Here is a 5,458-nt window from a genome sequence, read left to right on the forward strand (position 1 = left end):
CGGCCTGAGCCTGGAGCTGCGGAGGGCAGGCACCGGACAATCACGGTGGGGGACCCTTCACTGCCACTGCCTCCGCAGCCCATCTGGTCTGGGGGTCCTCCTGACCCCTTGGGGAAAACCTCCTTGGCAGGATTTTAGGGTGCCACCCCCAGGCCTGGGCCCTGGGAGGGAGGGAGGGAAAGCTGGACCGTGACTGTCCATCCTGTCTTCTGTGGGCGGTGGGCAAGTCTTGTCTGGAGGTCGCACGGGACGGCCAGAGCAGGACTGGAAGGAGGAAGAGCCACCCTCCACCAGGGCTGCCACTGCCCCCTCCCCTAGACACACCACCTCAAGACAGCTTCCCCTGCTGTTGGAGTTGGGGCTGGCTCCTGACAGCGTGTCCCTTGGAGCTGGCTTTGGGCCGGAGCCAGGGGCGGGGCTGGGAGCCTTCCTGGCAGGAGCTCAGCGGCCAGCATGCTTTCTCACGGCATCTCTCCACCTGGGCGGGTTTCTGCTGGCCCACGGGGCGTGTCTCCCTCTCTGGACAGTGGTATCCTGAGGTCAGGGCCCTCGGGTAGCTGGTCCACCGCCGCACTTTCCAGCTCTGGAGAGGGCCTGACACGCAGTGGGGCCTCAGCGTGCGTTTGCCGAGTGGACGGGCAGTGCTGACTCTCGTGCTCAGGTCTGTTTACATACAACTGACGTGCTGATCACTAGTGACTGACCCGTTCATTAAGCAGTTGCTGCAGGACATGCTCCTGAGGAGCTTGCTCTGCTCTGGGCAGCTTTCACGCATTTGCAGAATAACAAGGCTTTTGAAATCCTCTAGTTTGGGCATCATCAGCTCAGTTTGCCTTCAGAGAACGAGTCTCAGTTAGTCCTCGACACACGCTCCCCAAGAGCGGAAGAGGCGCCGGGGGTCAGCGTGGAGGCCTGCGAAGCTTCTTGAAGTCAGGTGTTCTTTCACGGTCGTGCTTCTCTTACGAGGACTTCCTAAAAACAGAGGCCAACTAAGTCCTGCTCTCTGGGTCCAGTGGGAGCATCTACCTGGCGTCACCTGCCCTTCAGAGCTACTGCCAGAGGAGCACCGGGCTGCGGGCATCAGGTTCCCACCGTCTGCTGTGTGTGTCCAGTGTCTCTCTCGGAAGATGCTATGGACCGAATGGTGTCCCCCCAATCCAGGTGTTGAGCCCTAACCCCCAATGTGACCATATTTGGAGAAGGGGCTTTTAGGAGGTAATTAAGGTTAAACGAGGTCATCAGGGTGGGTCCTGATCCGACAGGATTGGTGGCCTTGTAAGAAGATGAAGACTCAGAGCTCTGCCCCGTCCCTCGCCGGCCACGTGAGGACCCGGCGAGCAGGGGCCCCCGTCTACAAGCCAGAGGAGGGATCTCTCCAGGAACCGGATGGGCTGACACCTTGACCTTGGACTTCCAGGCTCCGGAACTGTGAGCATTGAATTTCCGTTGTATAAGCCACAGTCTGGTATTCCGCTACGGCGGCCGGAGGACACCAAGACAGCAGGAGAGCTTGGGTCCGCGAGACTAGGAACCTGCCCCTCGGTGCCTTTCAGTCCGATCCAGGCATCTCTAATTCTGCCAATCGGAATTTATTTAGCATTTTCTGCAAGCTAGACACTGTGCTTCTTAGGGCAGGAAACTGATGCGGAAATGGTGCTGACCTAGGCTGTCATTGATCAGACATTAGAAACTTATTACTATTGTTACTCTATTATTATTAATAGCATCGACAAGTCCTCCCCGCTAACAAAGCACCTTTGTACGCATTATTACGTTGACTCCTCAGCCTCCAGGGAGGCAGGCAGGCATTTTCATGAGGAAACAGGCGCAGGTAGAGTAAATGGCTGTCCCGAGGTCAGGAGACTGCAGGGACCTGGCCTCATCTCTGGAAACTACAAAGAATATTTATTCTCAGGAAAAGAACATGACCTGGAGGAAACTCTTAACATTTCTAGCTCTGAGTCCTGACCCAAAGAAGTTGTAGGGAGGACGAGGTCAGTTCCCTGCCAGGTCTGCCATGGACAGGGGCACAGGTTGTACACTGCCCACTTCAAAAAGCACCAGTCACATAGAATACTGTGTGACTCACGGCCCCCAGAGTTGAGCAGTGTATGATCCATACAACAAAGTGCAGTGGTCCTGGCGTCTCCAGGGCCTGTCAGTCACACGCCATCAGTGGATGTAGACCACGCACCCTGCTTTTTCTAGGGAAGAATCTCAGGAAGAGGCATGTGACCTAACCCTTGCTCCAGGAGTCTGGCTGGGATGGCTGGAAGACATCACTGGATGCAATTTGTGCTGTACTCCTCTGCCGTCCCCTGGTGATCAGACAAAAGGACCTACGGCCGTTGCTGGGGGCCGAATGGGCCTGCCTCCTCCTGAGAGCATCTCGCGCTGGTCTGCTAAGCAGCTTGCCCTGGGTGCTCGGCAGGTAAGCCCTGTGGCCAAGGATGCCTAAGGCCTGTCTTCACTCCTCCAGGCCTTTCTGATAAACGTGGCTCCGGAGAAAGCCCAGGCAGGGGACCAGGATGAGCAATGCCACTTACGGCAGGCCTTTCAAGGGCTTATTCAAATCTGCAGCCTTGGGAATGGGGCCTGATGGATTTTCAAGGACCCCTGCTGGGCTCATTTCTCACCAGATGAGGTTCACATCCAGGGCTAAGTGATGCGAGTAACTCTCGCTCGCTCTCTCTCTCTCCCCCTTTTTTTTGGTTCAGATTAGAGGGAAGAGTTCAAAGCCGTGGGTCTGTTTTTACCTTGATGGGTCCAAATGCAGCATGCAGGCCGTGCACGCTCTCCCTGGAGCATATGCACACGCCTGTGTACCTAAGTGTGGACACACACATGCACATGTGGATATTCACCCAAGCGCATGCGCACAACATTCTCATGTTACTGGGGGCCGTGGGCCACACGTGGCAGGTCCCTACAGATGTGCATGCCTTTGTGCACTGGATATAAGCCCATGTGAATGCGTGAGCAGATGAGTATGCTCACAGACGCCTTCTCACAAGGGCATACGTGTCCTCCTGCAAAGAGAAACGAATGGCCCGTGCACACGCAGGCACGCGCTCACACTGCAGACAAAGCGTGCCCTCCACTTCAGTCTCCAATGGTTAAAAGCCAGACGTTGAAAGCGTTAATCACAGACGCTGCCAGAAGTTCAGCTGCAACATTGATTCCTGTGGTTGTCGGCGCTGGGTAAATAAACCCCAAGTGGCGTCTGATGTCGGGTCTGCTCACAGACAGCTGGCACCGGCGAGGAGTGGGAGCCGGTCAATGTTTACAACCTTCCTTAAAGCAGGGCGGCCCGCACAGAGGAGCGAGGATGTCCAGGGCCAGCGGGCAGCCTCGAGGTCTCCCAGCCCATTTGTCGACTCGTTTGCAGGAGCAGGTGAACCTTTCTGTTCCTGGGAAGCCAGCCGGAGCCAGCGGAGGACCCTTGAGACCACCCAGGTATGGGCGCTCACTGTCCTTCCCCACAGCCAGCTCGGGTCCGTGTGCCCTCCGTGCATGACCGGACAGCGTCCTCCCCACTGGCGCCCGAAAGGCAGAGGTCAGCCTGAGTGCATCAGTAGCCTGCCTTTGGCCTGATCACCAGCTGCTGGGGCTGCATTGTGTCCCCAAATTCATATGTTGGAGTCCTAAGGCCCCCTTCCTCAGGATCAGGAGAGAGGCCTTCACAGAGGGGATTCAGGGAGATGAGTTCACAGGGCGGCCCTGACCCAGTCTGACTGGTGTCCTTGTAAGAAGAGGCGATCAGGACACAGACACACAGAGGGACGACCACATGAGGACACGGGGAGGAGACGCCATCGGCACATCAAGGAGAGAGGCCTCAGGAGGACCCAGCCCTGCCGACACCTCGATCTTGGCCTTCCAGCCTCCAGGACCGAGACAGTAAACGTCTGTTGCTTAAGCTCCCAGTCCATGGTGCTTCGTTCCAGCAGCCTCTGCTAACTCAGCACCAGACAATCCTCGACCGCATCACTGACTGACCCCCCGCTCCGCCTTAGACTGACCCCCAGATGCTGGCCCTTCACGGAGGCCTGAGCCTGGTCACGGCTGAGCCCTGGCCCTGGCCACACGTGGTGACGCTGCTGAGTCTTTTAAAGAGATTTAAGTGAGACGTAGGTCCCGTCCATCCCCGGCATGGTTACCATTGTGGAGCTCTTCACTCCTCCATGTGGGGTCACCTTCCTGCCTGTCATCCTTTCCTTCCACCTGCACAACTCCCCTTAGCATTTCTTGTAGCATGAGGCCACAGGTGGTGAAATTTTAGCTTTTTGTGTCTGAAAAAGTCTTTGTTTTGCCTTTGTTTTTGAAAGATGTTGTTGTTGGGTGAAGAATTTTCAGTCGACAGGCTTTTTCTTTGGTACTTTAAGGATGCTTCTGCGTGACATGCTTGTCACCACTGACTCCAGTCAGGAATCCACCATCATCCTCATCTTTGTTGTAGAAGAAAATGCCTTTCTCATCTTTTCCCAGGTTTTCTCTTCATCGCTGGTTTTGAGCAACTTGATCATGCTGTGTCATGGCGCAAGTTTCTTGGGGATTTTTTGACACCCTGGATCTGTGGGTTTATAGTTTCCATCAAATTCGGAAAATTTCCAGCCATTGCTTCTTTAAACATGTTTTTCTCTCCTCTCTTTTCCTCTCCGTCTCTCCAGCTCTCCTCTCTTTTAAGTACTTTAGACGCACGTGTCAGGCTGCTGTCTGGCCCCGTGGCTCACGAATGCTCTAGTAATCATTTTGCTCACTGTATTTCATTTGTGATGGCTTCTATTGCTGTGCCATCAAGGTCACTCATCTTCTCTTCCACAGTGTCTGGTCCTCCAGTAACCCCATTCAGGGTACTGTTCATCTCAGACGTCGTAGTTTCCGCTCTGCGGGTTGATTTGGGAGGTGGTCCTGCCCCCCCCTCTTGTCCATCCTGAAGAGAGCTGCTGTGGCCACTTCGGGTGGGGGGCCGAGCCCAGGGGTGGGCGACTCTGACTTGGTTCCAGCAGGGCTCCTCTGACCGCATGTTCAGAGTGATGTCAGGGGCAATGGCAGGATCGGGGAGCTGGTGAGGGGGCTGTGATAGGACCCCAGATGAGAGACGCAGCAATGGAGATGGTAAACCGTGCTCTGACTTTCTATTTTAAAGCAGGGCCGGCAGGACTCCTGGAGAGAGAGGGCAGTCCAGCAGGATCCCGGGCTGGGCTGGAGTGTCATGAGGATGGAGACGGGGCGGCCACAGGGCACCGGCTTCAAGGGAGAGCAGGAGCTGAGGCTGGATGCATTGGCTTTGTGTCCAGTTGGTCCAGAAAGTGCTGTGGGGATTGATCCGTGCTGAGGCTGTCAGGGTGGCCAGGATTCTAAGTGGACGCTTGGTGCTGGCTGTCCTGATTATTTTGTGAGGGCACAGGCGTGCACGGTGCACACATGTGGTTTCTAGGACAGGAAATTAAACTAT

Source organism: Equus quagga, chromosome 16 (genome assembly GCF_021613505.1).
Source record: "Equus quagga isolate Etosha38 chromosome 16, UCLA_HA_Equagga_1.0, whole genome shotgun sequence".
Classification (NCBI taxonomy): domain Eukaryota; kingdom Metazoa; phylum Chordata; class Mammalia; order Perissodactyla; family Equidae; genus Equus; species Equus quagga.